This window comes from Lonchura striata, chromosome 4 (assembly GCF_050655825.1).
Source record: "Lonchura striata isolate lonStrDom1 chromosome 4, ASM5065582v1, whole genome shotgun sequence".
Lineage (NCBI taxonomy): Eukaryota > Metazoa > Chordata > Aves > Passeriformes > Estrildidae > Lonchura > Lonchura striata.
The window spans coordinates 9,316,869-9,338,778 of NC_140706.1; the positions used below are offsets into that span (position 1 = coordinate 9,316,869).

The following is a 21,910-nucleotide window of genomic DNA, read 5'->3' on the forward strand; positions in this document are numbered from 1 at the left end:
GGACTGGAAGATACAGCACCACAGACAGAGGAATGGCACGTTCTTTGCAGCTATACTCATGTCTCAAAAATCCAAGCTCTACAGAAGCTCTAAAGCAGGCAGTGGAAGGGATTAGTCATGGGGGTGGTGTGCACAGTGACACGGTGTGGAGCAGGTGTGTTCTCAGATGCCCACACGTGTCTCGGGACTTCACTGAGGCCAAAAGTGCAGCAGGAGTCAGTGCTCAGAGTCCACAATGCTGAAAACCTATCCCAGCATATTAGATGGGATAAGAATTTTTTCAGAGATACACAAATATTTCAGGGTGTGGAAGAAGTATGTAGCAAAGGAAGCATCACTTATGGTAAAATTATTTTCTGATTTTCCATTGGATGTTTTATTGTGCCTTCCTCACTTTTCTTTTAACACTGAACGCTGCCAGGGAATCAGTGGGAAGTTCACATGCTCTGGTCAGGATGTTCCCATAAAACTATGACTCCTTTGATTTAGACAATATTATTGCAATGAATGAACTGCTCCCTTGCACAGCTGTTTCTAGGACAGGACCTGACTGCTGTGACGCCCCATCCTGTCGTTTGCAGCGTGAAACGCGGAGTCACAAGCTGACATGCCTGACTGAACTTCCTCATGTTAACACTGCTCACCAGGAGCTGGGCTTGTGCTCTGTGAGTCTCACTGGGCTTCACAGAAAACTGACTTGGAGGATGAGAGGTGTAGGCGGAGTGAGTGAGAGGAGGAAGGATAGACAGTTTTGTGTACTAAACATTCCCCCTACGCAAATGGTACTTCGGGGGTGGTTGCCATTCTTAGTTTCAAATTTAAAAGCCACAATCCAAAAATAAAAAGACTGTCACTACAAATAGTAGAAGTGAGGCCAAGTCAAACTTGGGCTGGTGCTTTGTTATTTTTTGAAAGGTGGATGTGTGTGGGCTGTGAAGATTATTTGAGCAAGTCACTTTTGAGAAGGAAGAACAATATGGGAAACAAATTAAAAGTGTTTTGGCTGTTGATAATTTCCTTTTTCATAATAACAATTGAATGGAACATATTAGTAAAACTCACTTACTGTACACCCACATTGTATAATTTTTAGAGAGTATGTTGGCTGCTTAATCTGAGATGCCAGAGAAGAATCTAGTCCTTCTGATTTAATCACTTGTTTAAAATGTGGTTTACATGGCATGTATTTTAGACAGCAAGAAGGGCTACTTATGATGGTCAGTAGTACATGGTAAATTAAGGGGTGAAAATACAGTCTGCTCTTTACCTGCATTCATTCCCCATGAGGACACTTCTGCCTTACATGGAGAATGCCAGCGCAGCCTCCCAGGTCCAGCAAAGCTGCATCTTCCTCCTGATGTCCCATCTTTCTCTCCCCATATTACTTGCCCCATTTCCCCATTTGCAGTGGTTCCTGTCCCTGCACCATGGTGCCACACTGCTCCACAGTCCCTTGGCAGGGATCTTTCTGCCAGGGTTTTTTTTGCACTTGCATGAGGTGAGCTCTAGCAGTTTCTGGCAGGAGGAGGCTGAGGCTCCTGTCGTGGGGGTGAGTGGCTGACAGCTGCCACCAGCCCTGCCCTAAAGCCTGCCAGACCCCTCAGCCTCAGTTTCCTGCAGTCCATCCCATTGCATATCCATTGAGTAGGGCTGTGGGAATATTTCTGTGGTCCTTCACCTACGTCTGTGTGTGCTCTCTTCTGTTGGTGTTTGCCTGCAGACACTCAGAAATGCTGCAGCCTCACCTTGAATATTGGGCACTGCAATAAAAGAAAGATATTGAACTATTAGAGAGTGTCCAAAGGAGGACAACAAAGATGGTGAAAGGCCTGGAGGGGAAGCTGTGAGGAGAGGCTGAGGGCACTTGGTCTGCTCAGCCTGGAGGAGACTGAGGGGAGACCTCAGTGCAGTTACAAATTCGTGAGAGGGGAAGAGGAGGGAAAGACACTGATCTCTGCTCTGTGGTGACAGGGACAGGACCTGAAAGGCCATTCCTGAAGCTGTGTCAGGGGAGGTTTAGGTTGGATATTAAAGAAAGTTTTTTCAACCAGGACTTTTCTATTTTTAAGGCTTGTGTGTTTTATCTGGGAAGAAGTTCAAGACCACCAAATTATTAGGGATTATTACTGGCCTTAACTGGAACTGAAACAGAAGAATAAAAGGTGCTGGTCTGAGTCACTGGGTTATAAGCCTTTTTGTCTAGGAAAAAAGTCAGCAGGAGAGACAGTTAAAACAAACATGAATTAATAAGGGAAGGATACCGTGTAGTTTCTGCTGACTCTCAGGATCTTTTCCGATGTTTGTTTTGCTTGGCCTTTCTATCTGCACCAAGATATGAAACCCTACAGCTTGAGTTTCAGCAATTTCCCTTTGAAACAAGATGGTGTTTCAACTCTCCAAAGACTGAAGGCTGAACTATCACAGCTATGATGGTAGAAGTGTGGAATAAATCCCCTGGCCTCAGTCTCAGTTACTGTAAATAATTTCATGAGGTGTGGTTTCAGCTAGGCTTTCCTGTTGTTCTTGTGTGTGAGGGGGTTTTATGAAGATCTTTTTTTTTTCCCCTTAACATATTTTTTGTAATGATAGCAGTGCCTTCTGAAAAGGCCTGGATTGACACTTTGGACATCAAAGTCTCTCCCCACAGAGCACACACTGAAATACTGCCCAGATGATGTTGTTGAAGCATAACTTGAAGGGATCATTTGTTAAGAGTTGAGGATAATTCAATCTCTAAAGCTGCTCAGGCTCTGGCACTAAGCAGCTACAACAAAGATCATTTTGTCCCCAGACTCCTTCACTTTTTTTTCTCCCCTCTAAATCTGTTTAAAGCATTTCCCAACATCATTTTTTTTTTAGATTATTTGACAGTAGACTAATTTTCCCTCTCTCATGGTCATAATGCTGGTCATTTTAGGTAAAGTTGATTTTCATTTTAGGTAAAGTTGATTAGCAGTCTGGCTAATTTGGACACCCAACTTGTGTGGCTCTTAACATCCTGTAAGTATGTCTCATACCTGGTCACCAGCTGGATTTCCTGGTCACCAACATTTAGTTCTAGATTCTCTCCTACAGCTTTTCTTCATACTTTTACTCAGATTTGCCATATTTTGATTTCCAAGGGGTCTTGGTTCCAGCTGGGTTCCAGCTCTGCAGGATGTGAGCTGGCTGTGTCACAGCTCAGCACAGCCCTGGTGTCCCTGGATAGCACACGTGGCTCGGGTGGATAGTTGCAGCAGACAGAAAAGGCAGAGCTGAGAGAAAGATTTAATGGCTTTGTCAAGGCAAAATCTTCCATGCAGGGGACACACACTTTTCTTGGTATAGCAGCAGTTATCTCCTGTCCTATAAAAAACCACAGATTTACAATTGCTTATCTCAGATGTGAGGGTGACCTTGTTTTATGGCATTTTCAGCACAAAGAAAACAATCAAAATCTTCAAGGGCTGATTTCTTCTTGATAGAAATATTTCTTTGTGCTTTATTTGTAATATTCTCTTCTGGATGAAATCAAAGATGCCTGCATGTAGTGAGCTCTTCCAAAGCCCCTCAAAGGCAAATCTGGGGAATTGGTTTCCTCTACTCATTATTGTTGCAGAACATCAGACTGTCATTTGGACTGGTCTCAGGAAGAAAAAGTCAATAATTAGCAGGTACTTCATCCCATTTATATATTTGTATTGTTTCTTAAGTTACACATAGATACAAAATCTAAGTTCCAGTGGATGAAGATAATTCATAAACCTGAGGCAAGTTTTATGTTTTGCCAGCATGTTAAAATTTTCTTGTCTGGCTTTTGCCAGACAATTTTCTATGTATATATTTTTACTTGATCTCTCTGGAGACACAGATGGTTTCAAAGTAGCTTCCTAATCTCAATTTTAATTTTAAAGAAGTGGTTATCCTTAACACCAGAACACCTCAAGCAAGTTTTCAGATGCCCAGAGGGTGAGAGAATGTTGTCCAGAGGAACTGCACAGGCCAGTATGAAAGCTGATGCCGTGGAGGTGGGCAGGAGCAGCAATGTCCCAGTGGCTAATGGCAATGAGGAAGCTGTCTGGCATGTGGCAAGGTGAGGACAAACCTCACCTGAACCTCAGGTGCCCCTATGAAGCAGTTCTCAGCTTTCAGGAACAGTCTAGGTGATATTGCAAGATAGGAAATGTCAGCCTGAGGCAGAGCATTGCCCAACACCACATTGTAGGGAAATACTTTGGCAAACTCAGCACAGCTCTGATTCCAAGGAATAAGTTCACACCTCTGGGAGTACATGAATTGCTCATGGTAGCCAATGTCCTGAAACACACCTGTCCTTGGGCACCAGTCAGTATTTGTGGGACACAGCTGCTTCCTGCTGGACGTGACTCTGACAGCTCCTTTCCCCCCAGTATTTTCTGTTCCATTAGTGGAGGTGGCAGTGTTTGCAGTGACACTGTGGGAAATCCAGGTTCAAGTCTTCCTTTGTGTGTGTGGGGTGGTACAAAGCCCTGCTGCCCAAGCTCATGAGAGGAGGTGCTGGGAGGAAGAACCAAACACTGGGAGTGTCCGTGTGATTCTGTACACCCTTCCTTGTATGACACTGCATATTAAACTGCATCCTCCTGCAGCTCCAGGCTGCATTCCCTCCAGTGGAAGGGTTTATAGGCACTCCATAAACCTCACAGAGACCTGCTGTGCTGCAGCAAATGTAGGCTTTTGTGGTACAGTGATTTTCAAGGAGCACAATCAGAGCTGGATCCAGGGAGCAGGCTGAGGAGCAAACCCGTGTGAAGTCGTGGAGCTCTGTGCCAGCTGATCTGGCCTGTGCATTATCTGGACTAATTAGCCCAAGTGAAAAGCAAAACTGATGCAGTCTCTCTGAGCCAGTTTGTCCAGAGCCAGCTCTGATGTTTCTACACAGTAGCACATTGTCTGTGTGAATATATTCTCCATGCTGCCCATAAAATCACTCTGTAGCACTCCCACTGCTTGCATGTGCCATTGCTAACCCGTATGGTTATGTGTCCTGGAGAACCCTAGCTTAGGATAGACAAGTGAAAAGGGCCAAATTTTCCCCATATTATTTACTGGTAGAGTACATACTTCCTACCCTAGATAATCTAGATCACATGTATTTAATGACTTCTAATATTAAAATTACTTAATGCTGCTCAAATATGGCTTTTATTTCACAATACCAGCATTAAAAATTATTTTGTGTATTTCTTCTAATGTATCTGTCAGTGTTGGCAAACATATATTCCAGTAGAAAGATTAAGCAATGTAAATTAAGCAATTATGCAGACAGCAATGTAAAAAGCAGACTATAAACAGGCTTAAGAAATTCATCTCTAAGTGGGTTATCATCACATGGATATAAAACATAGAGAAAAGAAAATGCAATGCTGTTCATCAAAGCTATGATTGCTTATGTAAGGGTTGAACAAGGATTGAACTTATGAATAATTCTTCTTTCGACTTCTAGTTGTCCTTTAAAAACTTAAAATGTTATTTAGAAACAGATTGTGGAGCACTGGAATGAAAATACATAGACTAGGGGAAAAGAATAAAGTATATCAAATGGAGCTGAAATCTTTATGAAAAATCATAATGAGTGTTGGTAAACCTGGTGCCTGAAGGAGCAGTGGTGCAGAAACTTTGAACAACAGTCTTCAAAGAAGAGGATGTCCATGTGGGAGAAGGGGAGCCTTTGCTGGAAATAGGGGATGTGTCCTTGTGGGTGTTCCTTTGCCATGCTGCATGGCTGTGCTGACAGCAGGCTGCTCACCAGATGGAAGCATTAGACTCACATCCAGAGGGGAAAAGGATCTGCTGGTGCCAAAGCCTTGTTACCATGACACCTAATCTGGTTTAGAGAAATCTTTAGCAATTTGTAGCAAACTGAGAGGTGATAAAGGTTTAGCTTTATGCAAGGAAATTCTCAGAGAAATTCTGAAGTCCTCAAGTGCCACACAAAGGGTAACAAATGCTGGAGGGCAGAAAAGGAAACATGTTCTAGAGAAGTTGCTTGGGCTTTTCAGTCATAGCTGTAATGCTGTGCAAATGTTCATGCAAATGTCAGCACTCAGTCAGAAAGGTGTGTAAGCAAAACCTGTGTTTGTTTAAAAGATAATTGATGCTAGTGAAGTGTAGCTAATGCCAAAAGTGTTAATGCCAAAATTTATCAAGAAGTAACAGTAGGCCAGAGCTACTTCACAGTCTGCTTTTTCTGAATTCTTGGGTGCAAATAATGCAGGTTGGCTTATGTAACAGTATCCCAAGAGATGCCTTTTATCATCATCTGACTTATTTGCTAACTTGACCGCAGTTCATCATCTTCATGTGATGTGGGAACACCATATTCCTTCCTCCAAATATAAACTAAAACTCTTTAGTACTTCTGCATTTTCTGCATTGTTATCAGCAGGTTTATAATTGCCTTTGACTAATGGGCCTCCTATAATAGCTAGGGTTTATGTTGTTTTTAATGCATGTTGAAAATTTATACTTGCTATCTTAACTTCACTCCCAGCTTCTTCTTTTAATAGGTTCCTGCCATACGCTGGCAGTTGCCTGCCTTGTGGAGCTGTTATGAGAACCTGTCTCTGACAGCTACAGAGCAATCCTCTCAGGAAGGGGCTTCCTGGAGAAAAGGCCACTCACACACAGCAAGACCTGAGCTACCTGCAACCCAGAAGGCACCAGGGCTCAGTAATTGTTGGCTGAGACCATCCATACCTGTATGGAGGGTTTTAGCTGTGGTGGAAAACATTTCTGTGATAAGCAGTGCACGTTTGGGTTGAGGGGATTTATGATGTTTAGGATATTCCTGTGGGTGCTGCTGGTGCACTGACTGATCCCCTGACGAGCTGAGCATGTCTTCAGCAAGGAGGTGCTCAAGCCTGTGGTGTCCAGCAAGCCTTGAGGTCAGGCTGTGGGTTTGCCTGAGCCTGCCAGCCCCTGAGAAGGTGACAATCACTGCAGTCCCTGTGACCACTGTGCCAGCGGAGAGTGGAGAGGAGAGGCTTTGTGCACAGGCCACCTCCAGAGGCACAAAGAAGGGGAGGAAATGGCTAACACACCCTGCCTTCAGCACCGTGGCAGAACCTAGCCTTGGTGTGGCTCTTATAAATCAAGTATACTGATTTGCAGTAGAGGGGAAAAGCTGGAGAGCACATGGACACGTGGAACTTCTGGCTGCCTGCGTACCAAGTGCCATTGGAGGTGCTCTGAGCACTGGGGCCATGTCTGCAGCTGCAGCTCCAAGGACAGGGGTGCCTCATGCAGCTCCTATTTCACAGCTGTCAGCTCCTTGGGAAAGCTCAGGATGCCTTAAGGCATGTCAAATGACAAAAAACATGCAAATTGTTGGGCATTTGAATTAAACCCATTGAGCAAGAGTCAGATTAATGCACCATAATTGAGGAAGCTAAGTGGAGATCCTTTATTTGCAAATGAAGCTTCCTTCATAACCAATGGAAATCTAGGGAATGCACCCTAGTAATTTGATAAAGAATAGGGAGATCAATTTGGGTAAGCTGAGTAGCTCTTCTGAAATACTGACCAGGCATAGGACACTTTTGCCTCAACAGAGGCTCATTGTGGGTGGTCAGGTACCTCACCTGGCCCCTGGCTGCTGCTCCTGGGGTGCAGGGTGTGTGTTTTAGCTGCCCTCCCTGTGCAGATGTCACTGATGCAGCATCTTAAATAATTATCAGCCATTTATGTGTGCAACAGGAAAGCCAAAATCAAGCCCTAGAACTCCACTACAAAGGAACATTACCCGGCTAGCTCACACAGAGATATTTCAGTTTTGGTGTATTTATCTGGGACTGAATCTCACTTGCTGTGTTTGATGCAGGACTTAGATATGTTGAAATAACTATTTCCCAGCCTGAGGTTGTGCTTAGCTTGTTTGAAAAGGTAACATTTCTATATTGCATGTCAAAATGTAGCTGCTGTGGCCACAACTTTACGTGGTTTATTTTTAACCTGTGCCAGATATGTCCTAGGTTCAGATGCCCTACTTGTAAAAGCAGAATGTACCAGCAGTTTTCTGTCCTTTGCACCACTGAGACCTACGGTGTCTTCACATAATTTATGCACATTAGTGACCACAGGGAGAGGAGGGCATTAGCATACCTAGCAATGTATACCATGGCCTGAAGTGAAGGAGGTACACTGATAATATGTGGGCAAGGAACTGCAGCCCTCTATGATTGTCCCTTATAAATTACAGCGTCTGTCACCTCGGTTTTGCTGTGCTTTATTCCTAATGTGAAGAGATATTTTGCAAGAGGACAAAGAGGAAATTGCAAAGACTTTCTCAGGCACCAGCCTGTTCACATCAGAAACAGAGAGTTGTTCTACTTCTGCAAACACATCACCTCTCATCAAAGCAAAATTCTCTCCACTTTCATGGAGGAGAAAATCACTGGAAATATTTTGTAGTATCAGTGAGTTTTGTGTGAGCAGAAACAGAGGAGAAATCCCTTTTTTTTTTCAGCCATTCAACATGTCACCAGATAATTCTTTGCCAATGCACTGGAGAAGATTCACCTAAGAATGGGGCTGAATAATGATTTGGATATATCTGCCAGGAGAAGCTCTTGAATTGCTTTACAAACAGCAAGAAAGTACATTTCATAACACTAGGTGATGTAAAGCAAGGTGAAGGAAAATTCATATCATGCTGAAAATATGTGGTTGGCTCAATTTTGAAAAATATAGGGCTTGGAAAAATAAATGAGCTGCCTTATCATTGTACTAAGAGCAGAAATAACTATAATATCGAAAAACAGAGAAAGAAACAAAATAAACACTGACTGTTTACAAATTAGAGATTAGAACAGCTTGAGCTCTTCAGTTTTTTGGCAGCAGGAATGAGAGCTTGCAGGCAAAGACAATTTTATGCTGCACTGAAGCTTTTGGTTTCACCTTGTTTCACTGGTAGTTGGGTAGCCCACATGTTTTCTAAAAGTCTTCCTATAGACTTCCAGTTTTTCAATTTACTGTATGCTTTGTGACTACCATTTTTTCTTACCATTATTTTCTATTCTTGATATGCAGATAAATATTATAATAGAGCTGATTGATAGGCTTCAAAATCAGATTGTTCTAATTCCTGCTATATTCCTACTGCACACTGCAGTGTTTCACAATGTGTGGTCCTGCTCTGTTCTGTAACTCCATGGCATCTCTTGTGCTTGCTTATACTGATCCATACCATATCTATATCTGCCTATGTGGGGTATGTGTATAATTTATTGTTTAAATAACTCTGTCTTTTGCAAACCATCATGTTAATTTATGGATAGTAAAATTATCAAGAGGTGAGTGACAGACAATGCCACCCATGTCTCTCCTGTTTCCTTGGTCTCAGCTCAAGGTTCATATATTTTCATTAGGACTGATAAAGTTTGATGTTTAAACTTCTCTTGAAAATGCTGCATTTGGGATATGTTCTCCAATCTAAAGTGGGGTGTTGGACTCTGGAGTCATGTGTATTATGTCTGTCACAGAGTGTGTGCTCTTCAGAGCTAGACTGCAGGGTACCAGACAGCTTTCCCAAGGAGACAGCACTCCTTTGTTCAGTTCTGGCTGTGTTCTTGGCTTATTAATTGAATTCTTGGCACAGTTGTTGGACAGATGTCCACAGCGGTCACAATCACAAGACTGTTGTGGGTCTTCTGGTTGTTAGGTTGGGTTTCCAAGGAGCTTTCAGCTCCCTTTTCATTGTTTGTGCCCTTTTGAGAAATAGCTGTCCTCTCCACCACCTTTCCAAAGGGTGAGACTATTTTCTACATAGTTCTCTCTCATCCTGATAGCATTGATATGCCACAATAATTTATTTATAGCAAATCCAAGGATATTTCCTTTTTAACCATTGGAGAAAAGGTAAAAACCCACAAAATTCACAGGTGCTACCTCTTCTGAGTTTTTACTGTTTGTACTAGCTCCACCTGAATCTTGCAGGAAGTTCCAGCAAAATTCATGGTGAATGTACCAAGCAATGGATTGAACCTGATGAAATATGACACAATGACTCAGGTGCTAAGAGCCCAACTACAGTTCATCAGGTGACTGCAGAGAAATCCCCATTGAGGGGTTCCCATAATGACAAGGAAACAATTTGTAGAGCATATTTTAAGAGCAGTGATAATAATGTAAGAATGTTTTTATTGTTTCTACGGAAGGTCCATCTAGCCCAGTACTTGTTTTCTTCAAAACCTTCAAAGTGGTGAAGGGAGGTGAAGGTTCTGGAGGGAGAAGTGTTATATTTTTTCAATTGATGATGGTTTGAGTTTTTTTCAGGTTTTCCCAGGCTCACTTGAAACCTGACTGAACTCCTAAAATCCTGAAGCAAGGTCTACAGCTTAATCACACAATCACCACATTTTGTGGCATTTTCCTCTTCCTTTTTTTGCAGTGAAAGTCTTGTACTGAAAGGTTTCCAGTCTGTGAAGCTTGATAGGTTTGTACTATGGCATGAGGCTGTCCTCAGATTTGTTCTTGGTTCCCTTGCTGATAATAACTAAATGTTCTGTTTGCAGTTTTACTATTGCTGAGTATTGAATCACCAGCTTTTTGGAACTCTTAACAATCCAAGCTCTTATTCCTCAGTGGTAACTACCAGCTCAGGGCCCATTTTATTTGCTGTTACAAAGATTTTTGCAATTATGTGCTCTGCATTTCAGCTTGCCCTGTTGCTCAGTATTATTAAGTCTCTCCCCACACCCAGCATTATCTTTACTACCCCAAGTAACTCAATATCAGCACATTGTTTTATCTCCCTTCTTGCAGCAAGTTTTGCATTATAGTACTTTTATTAAGTTGTTTATGACTATGTTGAACAGCTTTAATGCCATGCCAGTCACCAAGGAACAAAAATGCCTTTCTTCACAGTAAAAACTCTGTCTAAATCATGCCTTCTTTTTTCCCATCTTTTTGCATTTTTTTTTTGGATTTTTGTGGTCAGTTTCTTGAAAAGTCTTGAAAAGTAACAGCACTGAAGGTGTTTTAGAAATCTGAATAGGTCATATGTGCTGGATCTCCCTTTTCACATGCCCGGTGACTCCTTCAGGGAACTCCAGCAGATTTGCTTGGGAGGCATAAGTCTTCTTTCTAAGAACAATGCTGACTCCTTCATAACACATTATTACCTCTCCTAATTGTTTTACTGCACTCTTTATTAATTCACTCTGGTCCAGGTGCCGCGCCTGTAGAACTCTGACTTTTGGAACAATTAAAGAAAAATCACAGTCACATATATTATCTTTCTCTTCTCAGAAAAAACGCCGCTTTTAAGCCAAAGTTAAACACCACAGTTTTACCTTGGAACTCCTGGGAAAGGACATGAAAGGGTCTTGCATGGGAACTTCCCTCTAACTCTCTTAGAGAAGTAAGATATTTATCCAGCTCTTCTGTAATGCTCTCATGGGATCTTATCTTCTCCAAGGCTAACTTTAAACTTCAAGCACATATTGACTCTACTGACTCCCTGGTTTGCTTCCTGCACTTGATACATTTGGAAAAGGATTTACTAACAATTTCTATACTTCTCGCAAGTTGCTTTTAAACAACAGTGCTGGTCTATCTTACTTTGCTTTTAAGATTTTAAAATTCATTATTATGTATTTATTTGCATACGCATTGGGTTTTAAAGGACAGTGATAGATTCCACATCCTTGCAGGATGTGAAATATCTGCTCAGGTTTGCTCAGTTCCAAAGGATTGCAGTGAGGATGCCTGCCTCACTGTGTTAAAAAGCAGTGTTAAAGAGAGTTAAAGTCTTCATGTTAACAAGTGTTTAAAGGTAATTGTGGGAGCAGGGCAAACATAGCCCACATATGAAGAAAGATTTGAGAAAGGGCATGAGGATATCATTAAGCTCAAAGGGCAGGATGAGGGTTATTCAGTGTTCTGTTGCTAGGGAGCAAAGCTGGAAACTGCCTGGTTTCCCTGGCAGTACTTGCCACCCACACCAGCAACTTCAGCTCCCTCCACCAGCCAGAGGTCTGCAGGAGCTCCACGTTTCCTCACACTAGAAAGGTTTTGGTGCTGCTGCAGCCTTCAACCCTGGGATGCTGCTCCTTTCATTGTGCCCAAAATAAAGCCTGTTCCTGAGACATGTCTGCTTTCACATTCTTCTAATGATGATTTCATACCTAAATCCTCCTACGTGGTACTGAAACCTGTAGCCACCAAGCTTGCTGGTGTTCTTGCCTTCCTAAGGGTGTCTGCAGCTGGAGAGCTGTGAAAGGCTGTATTGCTATGGTGGATTTTATGTCTTGCCCTTCACTCTTCTTGGTGTGAGCCATCTTAAAAAGGCTGTAGTTATGTGAGTAGTAGTTTCCTTCTAGAAACTTCGCAGCCATGTAAGTTATACCGCTTTGACAAGATGAAAATGCTGTTAGTCACTAGCAGCAGACTGGAATTGTTCTGATGGTTTCCGTTGCCGTGCAGTTTGCTGCAAGAGCCTGGAAGGAGTAGGAGGAGATCACAGCACAGAGCACTCAAATCATGAGTTGTATGTTGCAGCTTTAGCAGTGGGTTATTTGGGATTCTCTGCCCCTGCAGCTGAGGCTCACTTTCGTATGCTCAGTTTCAAAAGTGAAAAAAAACCAGCACTTTACCTTGAGATGTGTTTCACTGCCACAAAAAACTTGGTGTTTACTGTCATTCTAATTATATGCTTAATGTGAAACTAGTTACATTCTGGATTTTAGGGAAATACTCCTTTGAAACTTATAATGGAAACTGATGTTTCTCACTAGGCTTGCCAGAACACAGGTTAGCAGATGAGGTCATGTGGGAAAAGTTGATACTTTCTGCTAACAAGGGCAAGCAAGTAAAGGAAAATACATTCTTCTAGTCTCAATAATGGCCTTCTTCTCATTTAATAAGTATAATCATAAGGATTGAAAATCCCAGCTATCCACAATGTGGTTATTTCCTCTGAAAACAAGGTAGGTGACAGATTACTTTCTTGGAATTTTTATGAAACCCTGTTTCTCAAATACTGTTCATATTCTTTCTAGATATTTCATGGAACTGGAAAACACATTAGTCAAAGGGACATCCCTGAGTTTCCCATTACAGATCTCAGTAGTGTAGATGCCAAACCCAAATTATAGCTGCTTCCACACAAGCACACTGAGAGCCAGGCAGGAGAGAGTGTTGTTTGCTGTAGAGAGGAGTGATACAATCTGCTTGTAAATGCAGCACAGCAAAAAAGAAATGGAATAATCTGTGATGCCAGTGACAATAATGACCACAGACAGGTCACTTTACCCTTGTCCTGCACATCAGCAACTCTGGAATATTGAAGACAAGGAGGGATGTACAAGCTGTCAGCTAAATACATTGGAGAAGTATTAGTGAGTTTATTTCCTTAAGGCTTCAGCCAGAAAGTGTGACAGAAATAGGCAAAATGCCTTCACGAAGCCTTGCTTTTTCTGGCATGCTTCCTCCATCCATAATGGATTGTTCTGTCTCTGCAGGGATACAGTTGGGCCCTGGACGTGGTTATGTAACAAATTAATTGCAGTATTTGTCAGCATTAAAAAAACAACAACAAAAAAAGCCAAGAAGGAAGTTGTATTTCTACCAAAGTTTTGGTAAAAGTCCTATAAACACAACAGAGTATTGCTAATGAAAACATTTGCTCTTTTTCACATCTCTTTATCTTTGGAATTTAAATGCTTTTCAAGTTTCTCTGGCAATTTTAGTGAACAAACAAAGAAAAGCACCCTCTTTGTACCTAAATATATTGTCATTTTAATGTATGCCTGTTGAGGAGAAGATCAGAGTCCTTTACCTCTTGGAGCAAGGAAGAATCATGCCATTATTGATGTGTGCTGCTCTGCTCTGAGAGGCCCCATTAGGGCCCCTTGATCGTGTCTCTGGAGCCAGACTTGTCTGCATTCCCATGGGGAAGCAGCTAAAAGAAAGAGCAGCAAGCACTCATCCAAAATGAGCACAATCCTGGGGTAAACAACAGAATGAGAAACGCCTGAGCATATTTAAAGGCTTAGGTGTGCTGTATCTCTAAACAGGTAACCCAGTCCAGAATCCCACAGTCAGGACTCCAGTTTTTAATCTGTCATTTCTGTATTTCTGTAGTTATATCATTCTCTGATGCTTTTCAAGCACAGTACAAGTATCTGAAATTTGACGCAAATACTTTCATTCCTTGAGACTGAGCCTGTTTTTGTGCCTTTTTTTTTTTTTTTTTTTTTTTTTTTGGTAGGGTAATTTGCAGAATACAAAGAATACAAATAACCAAAACAAAAATCTCCAAGCACCCTATTCTTATTCCCACCCCAGGTTTGCACTTTGGATGGTGCTGATTTGGTGCAGACAGCTTACACTGGGCTCCTTGTGACTCCTTGTGCCACATGACTGAAAAAAAAGCAAGGAAAGAAACTTTCATGGAGCAGCTGGAGCTCAAAGTGTGCAGTGAGCCATCACAAGGGGGAAATCAGGTATAAGCAGAGATTGTGCAAGAAACAAAAAGACTGATGGCCACAGGCAAACTGTGTCCCAAGGCCAGGAAGTGAGACTTGCCAAGTGTCAGCTAAATTAGACATGGGGAGGCAATTATAACAAATAAACAAAGGCTTTGCAAGCCTGTTAAAAAAAAAAAAAAGAGAGAACCAGGAAGGAGGAAGCAGAGCCACAAGGCACTGAGGGACAGTGTCTTTCTCAGAATTCTAGGTGAGCTGGGTAATGAACTCACAAATAAGTATTTTCATAAGTCTGTTAGATTTGGAGTCTAGTAGCTAAAAATTACATCCTATTTTTCATAATGAGGGTTATGCAAATTCTGTATTCTGGAAGAACAGAGGTGAAAGCAGAATCAGAACTACAGTCCCTTCAATCTGATTTGCCATATTCAAATTTGAAGAAAAAAAGACTATGAACATATAGAGATAAATGAGATAACCCAGATTTTTTCCCCGTAGTAGACCATGTCAGGCTAACCTGACAATTCTCTTCGATAAGAGCATTATAGATTATATTGACTGATAAAATTAGGTTGGAATGTTTCCTCACAATTAAATGATTATTGTAATTCAAAATAATTGGATGGCTTCAATGCCACCAAACCTGCCAGAGTTTAAGAAGCTTTCAAACAATGCTCTCAAATACATGATGTGATTTTTGGGGTATTCCTGTGCAGACCAAGGAGCTGGACTCCATGATTCTTGTCTGGGTCCCTTCCAACTCAGGATATTCTATGGTTCCATAATTTCAAGAGTATGTATTGTGTGAACTGATAAAAACTTCATATTCAAGTAATGAGTTTATTAGTCTGAGACAATTGAGAAAGAGCAAACTCATAAAATAACCATGATCTTCTGATGCTACACAAATATGATCCTAAAAAGTGCTGGGCACAGCTTTTCCAGGAGGAAGGAGCAAGCCTCCAAGTCCTCCCAGCTGGATTACTGCATGCAAATTAGGTCACACAGAAAACTTAACTTTTTTAGAAGCAAAATTCAACTCAGAAGAGAGCTGGAGAAGGGCCTGTTCCCCTGTAACACAGTTTGTATCAGGGTTAGGCTTTGGTTTGCGGGTGGGGAATATTTTCCTTGAGGAGGACCAAGTGTGCCTTTCCAACACGTTTGGCAGCCCACTCTAACACGCTCTGCTATCCAGTAATAACACACAGAGTCATTTGAATCACGGGCTGTACCCTATAAAATGAAATCACAGGGCATATTCAGCCAACAAACTGAAGGTTCCCCACACCTGCTTCAGCTTAATGCACTAATCTGCCTTCTCTGGAGACAGAAAGTTCTGCGCTTAGTCAGGCAGGAAAATAAATGCTATAATTTCCACCAACAGTCAGGATGTTCTGACAGAGTTCTCACACACTCACACCAAATTCAGTGGAAGAACTACATTCAAACAGCTTTCCTGGTTGTGGTGTTCCTATGGGACCTGTGTTACCCAGCCTGCCCACGGCTGTGCACAGCTCTTAGTCTTTGTGGAAGAGAAACCTGAGGCTGCTGTTGGCTGAAACTGTGAGAAAGCTTAAGAAACTTAATTTTCCATAGGCTCTGCCAGTGCAATGCCTTCTTCATACTCAGAAATGATCTTTCTGTTTACATAGAGGCTCCTTCACATCCAATAGCAGGTGTTAGCAGCACCATGTTTAAGTTACAAATCAATCAAAGGTCATCACCAAACCCCATTTCCAGCATTAATCAGTCTCTGCTGTACTTTAAACATGGGAATTTTCATTTCACAGTACAAGACCCCTCTCTATTGTATTCAGAAAAGGGATTCTCTTTGCTACTTCATACTACAGAGTTCTGTGAATTACAAAGAGAAATAATAATAAATAGCATCGACAGGAAATATTGCACCACCACCTTGTTTTCTGACCACAGAAACTACTCTGGTACCACCATAAAGGTCAAAATCTTTAAAACTAGTTGAAGTATAAGCTGTGTAATCACTAAAGAAATCTGCTGCTTTTTATTCAAACAAGCCTCAGTATAATACACAGATCAATGTTTTAAGTAATACTGCTTTATTCAGTGCTCTCTTTTCAGTTACATTCTTGCTACAAAAGTAAATGGAATTAAAACTGATCACTTTGTACCTCTCAGAATAGTAATTATTTAATTGTAATAATTTTTACAAAATAGTAATAATTTTTACAAGACAAAAATCACATTTAAATTGCTGAACATTTTAAAATAGGTTTTTCATATTTTGTCTTACTTTGCTTCTGCATACTTTTAAATGTAATTTGATTTTTCACACCTCTGCTCATGCCACAGAATAAGCTGAGTTGGAAGGGGCCCACAAGAATTATCGAGTCCAGCTCCTGGCCCTGCACAGGACCATCCCCACAGGTCACACCATGGGTCCAAGAGCATTGCTCAAATGCTTCTTAAACTCTGTCAGGCTTGGGTCTGTGACCACTTCTCTGGTGAACCTGTTCCACTGCCCAACCACACAAGAAGAACCTTTATCTAATATTTAACATAAACTTCCCCTGATACTAAATGGTTTTAAATTTTGTGACTAAAAACCACATAAAAATTAAAAAACCAATCCCCAAACCCTTCTTTTTTCACAACACCTTCTGTACCGCTCCCAAACCTCTGGAAAGTAATAAAAGGCAAATGGAAAAACAAACAAAAGCCCAATAAAATTTAAAATCTTGAGTGAAATAGAAGTATGGGGCTCCCTATGGATACAGGACACACGGGACACTGCCTGCATGGGGCTCCCGATGGATACAGGACACACGGGACACTGCCTGCATGGGTTCCTTATGGATACAGGACACACGGGACACTGCCTGCATGGGGCTCCCTATGGATACAGGACACACAGGACACTGCCTGCATGGGTTCCTTATGGATACAGGACACACGGGACACTGCCTGCATGGGGTTCCCTATGGACACAGGACACACGGGACACTGCCTGCATGGGGTTCCCTATGGATACAGGACACACGGGACACTGCCTGCATGGGTTCCTTATGGATACAGGACACACGGGACACTGCCTGCATGGGGTTCCCTATGGATACAGGACACACGGGACACTGCCTGCATGGGGCTCCCGATGGACACAGGACACACGGGACACTGCCTGCATGGGTTCCTTATGGATACAGGACACACGGGACACTGCCTGCATGGGTTCCTTATGGATACAGGACACACACAGGACACTGCCTGCATGGGGCTCCCTATGGATACAGGACACACGGGACGCTGCCTGCATGGGGTTCCCTATGGACACAGGACACACGGGACACTGCCTGCATGGGGTTCCCTATGGATACAGGACACACGGGACACTGCCTGCATGGGGTTCCCTATGGACACAGGACACACGGGACACTGCCTGCATGGGTTCCTTATGGATACAGGACACACGGGACGCTGCCTGCATGGGGCTCCCGATGGACACAGGACACTCGCAAAGGAATGTCACCGTTTGTAGCTATGCTACAGCCTCCTTTCTCCCCGCCCCTGGTGACTTCCATGCAGGCACCTGTGTCAGACCCTGCTGCCAGTCAGAACAAAGCCGCTGCCCAGGTCACGTCCTCTGGGGCTGCAGCTTCTGGAGGTGGTGGAGTCACGCTCCTGAGGTGTGTAGGGGAAGGCTAGCGGCACTCCGTGCCAGGGTTTGGCTGACACGGCGGCTCTCGGCCATAGGTTTGACTGGACGATCTGGATCCAGTGATGCTGCGCCAGGTGCGGGCAGACCCAGCAGCGGCCGCTCAGCGCCCGCCGCCTGGCCGAGCCGAGCGGTGTCCGGGCCGGGCCCCGGCCCCGCAGAGCCCGGCCGCCCTTCCGGCAGCCCCGTGAGGGGCGGCTCCCGGCCGCGGCTCCCGCCCGCGGCTCCCCGGGGGCGCCGGCGGGGCGGGCGCGGGAGGCGGAGCGGAGCCGGGCCGGCCCCGCAGGTGAAGGAAGGGGCGGGCGCGGGGCGCTGACCGCGCGGGGACCCGCGGCCGGCGGCGGCTGCCCGCGGAGCCGAGCCGGGCTGCGGCGAGCCGAGCCGAGCCCCTGTCCCGGCGGCGGCTGCCCGCGGAGCCGAGCCGGGCTGCGGCGAGCCGAGCCGAGCCCCTGTCCCGGCGGCGGCGGGAGCGGCTCCCCCCGCGCCCGCCGCTCCCGGCCCTCTTCCCTGAGCTGGAGCTGCTGGAGGGCGCCGGGAAACTCCTCAGGTGAGTCACGGGAGCCTCGGGAGCGCCGGGCCGGCCGTCGCAGAGCCCCAGTGCCGGCGGGGAAAGCCGCGGGGAAAGCCGGCGGCCCCCGGCGCTCCCTGGGGGAGCCGCGGCTCCCGCGGCTCTGCGGGAACGGCGGGAGGACGCCTCGTGTGTTCCGCTCCGTGGGCTGACGCCTTCAGTTCGGTGCCGCTTTGCTCACCTGCAGGTGGGAGGTGGGATGGAGTAAAGTCACCGCTGTGAGTCCGCCCGTGGGGAAGGGAAAGGCTCCTCTGGGGGCAGAAAAAGGGTGTAGCTGCTTTCCTTTGGAGAGGGAAGAATCAAAGAGCTGTATTGCCCACTTGTGTTGAGCTGTGGCTTGGGTGTTGAGTTTGGAGCATCAGGATTAATTTTCTAGCATGTTTCCAGTGGTAATATATATAGGTTAAAAGATGAGGCACGACTTTTTAGAGTTGAAACATAGGAGTGAAACATAGGGTACAAATGCATTATGCAGCATTTTCTTCAGTGATACTGTCTGCTTTAATCTTGGATGCCCCCTCTTTACTTGGGTTGCATCTGTCACTTAAGTCTAGGTATGAAGTTCGTGTCCATCTGCAGATGTAAGTGCTCTGCCTCTGGGAGCAGCAGAGAGGACAGCTGGCATGTGCTTATTTAATTGTCAGCTTTTATCCCCAATACAGACTGAATGCTGCTATCCCAAGTAAATTGAGATAGTGGATAATTGTTTCCCCTCCTACAGGGAAGGCCTGCCTGCTAAGACCAGTTTCTGGAGTCTTTATGCTGACAAAATACAGGTCAGTAGTGGGACTGAACCAGCCTCGTGCTGTGTCTAAATTCATCATTACAAGTGCAGTAGTTCCTGAGTGCTTGGTCTGGCTGCTCATTGAAGTTTCCTCTTGGAAATTAAGTTGCATTAAGCTGGTATGTTTCTTACTACAAGAAGCAATTTTCCACTTTTTCTCTACTCTAAGGGTTAGCACATCACAGTTTATGAATTAAATTTAGATCTGAATAATTATACACCTCTTCTGGTTATTTTTGCTTGAATTCATACAGGAAATATAGGGCTGAAGCCTCTGTTGTTTATTTCCTTCATGCACCTCTTTCATGCTTTAGACAAAAGCAGAATCAACTTGCTATTTTTCTTCTAGGCATAACATATTTCTTTCCCTTCCTGTTGCAGTATTTTACAGCCATCTTGCTGTTGCAGGAGAGCTGATTAACTAATACCCCTTGCCAATATTCCATTACTGAGGAGTCAGTAATGGGTCAGCTTAGTGGTGGGTTAAATACTGCTTTCTGTTTGTAATTTTCTTGTTTTAAAATCTCCCAGCTTTCCATAAACTTTTCCACAAAGTATGACAGCTTCATGCTAAAAGGTCCAGAAAATAAAGAGCTTTTTAGAAAAAAGGTATAAAGGAGGGAGATGTAGACATGACAGTTCTGGAAAGGGTTAAAGAGTTTGTAGTTATCAAAGCAGTAAGAAGGAGCACACCAAGGTAAGTTCCTGCAGAAACCTCAGGCAGGGCTGAGTGAGAATTGCTGTGTTTGAGGCCAATCTGACCAGCTGAATCTGTAAACTCTTGCAGGCAGATGATCCCCTCGTACTTTGAAAGCCAGATTTCCAAGTTAATATTATTGCTAAGAAATTTAGCATGCCTACAAAAAATACAAGATAGGGGGCATGAACATTCTTGTGCAATTTTTTAAATAGATGTGAAGCAGTCTCCTTTGATAGAAAATCAGACATGGCAGCCACTTTGGTAATGAGTGCTAAGTAGAAATGGAAATGCCTTAAGAAGCATTAACTTCTGCTTTACGGCGCCGAAACACAAGCATGGGTGACCAAAAGGCACATACATATTTGTCATTTTACCTGTAGGAAAAATGCCTCTGACACTCAAACCTGGTGGCTGCAGTGTTACTCTTTGCCCCACAGCCTGTGGGTCGTTGGTGCATTTATTGCTCTGCATTACAGGACTGCAGGAATAGAGAGGTGTGTGTTTAACCTGACAGCACTGACTTTGTGTGGTGCATCTTCCAGCCTGTTTGGCATGGGATGTTAGACAATGGGTACCTTATACTTTTGTCAGACTATCCAACAGCTTCTGGCTTAAGCCCTGATCTTAAAAGTACTTGCAGATGTAAGTAACTCTACTATTTGTCAACTTTTAGTTTGTGTTACTGAAGGGTCAGGATCTTGACTTGTTTATACTGCTACTGGACCTTGCAGGAATGTTCAGAGAAGCTCAGACTTGCCGTAGCATTAATTAATAGCTCTGTAAGGAATGGTGAGGACTCCTGACAGCTTCCAGGCAGCAGCCAGGATAAATTGGTTTTGTTTAGATTTAAAAATATTAGTTGATATAATGATTCTTCCATAATGTGTTTTGTCTCCTAATAGGGATTTTTTTAATGGAAGGGAGTGAAGAACCTCATTGATGTTTATTCCCCTCTTGTGTAGCTAAGCATTCTTCTGGCCTTTTTTCTAAGGTAAATTTACTCCATGAAGGCATTTCCTCATAACACGTTTTCATGATTGCCTTGGAACAGTGTACTGTACTGTTGTGGAACAGTGTTGGGAAGGGAGTTTGAGAGTATAGAAATCAGGGGGATTTAAGGCAGCCTCAAAGGTAATCTGAGGCTGACTCATTTCTGTAAATATAGTACTAAAGGAAATGTGTATTTCTTACAGTTATCACATGTACATATGTCACTGTCTGTTCCTCCAAAATTTATGAGCCATTGCTAAGTCTTGTTAATCAACACCCCTCTCCTCCTATCAACACTGCTTGCTTTATGCTGGAATGACTATATGAGTTATGCCTTTTGTGGTATGTTGAGGGGAGAATTGAAGACCCTGAAGTTTTGATCAGCATAACTGCACTGGGTATGGTTGTTAACTTTAGGAATTATTTACCATGGTTTATATTAAAAGCATATGTATCTCTGGTTTGCTTGCTTCAGATGACGAGCCTGGAGGACATATCAGAATTTCTCTGCACTGTGCTTTTTAAAAGCAATATAGTGCCTGCAGTATTTCTCCAAGATCTGTTTGAAGTTTTTTTCAATCTTGTCTCCTGTCCATACGCTTCTATGTTGAATTTCTTAATTTTTGCTTACAAAGAAAGGGAATTGACGAGTTTACATTTAATCTCACACTTGCAGGACTTTGAAAACAATTTTTCTCAAGATAAGGGATTAATTTAGAGCAAGGCAATAGTT

The 21,910-nt window shown here is 43.4% G+C and overlaps 1 protein-coding gene across 2 annotated transcripts in view; it reads left to right on the forward strand.

The window, feature by feature from the left end:
• The first annotated feature begins 18,559 nt into the window (after positions 1-18,559).
• SH3BP2 (SH3 domain binding protein 2) overlaps positions 18,560-21,910 on the forward strand; it is a 36,362-nt gene continuing 33,011 nt past the window's right edge. The window contains exon 1 of one of the 2 annotated variants that reach the window (XM_085577620.1): positions 18,560-18,682. The gene's annotated coding sequence lies outside the window, so the exon portion shown is untranslated. The remainder of the gene's footprint in view (positions 18,683-21,910) is intronic. The other variant, XM_021550696.3, reaches the window with a different exon arrangement.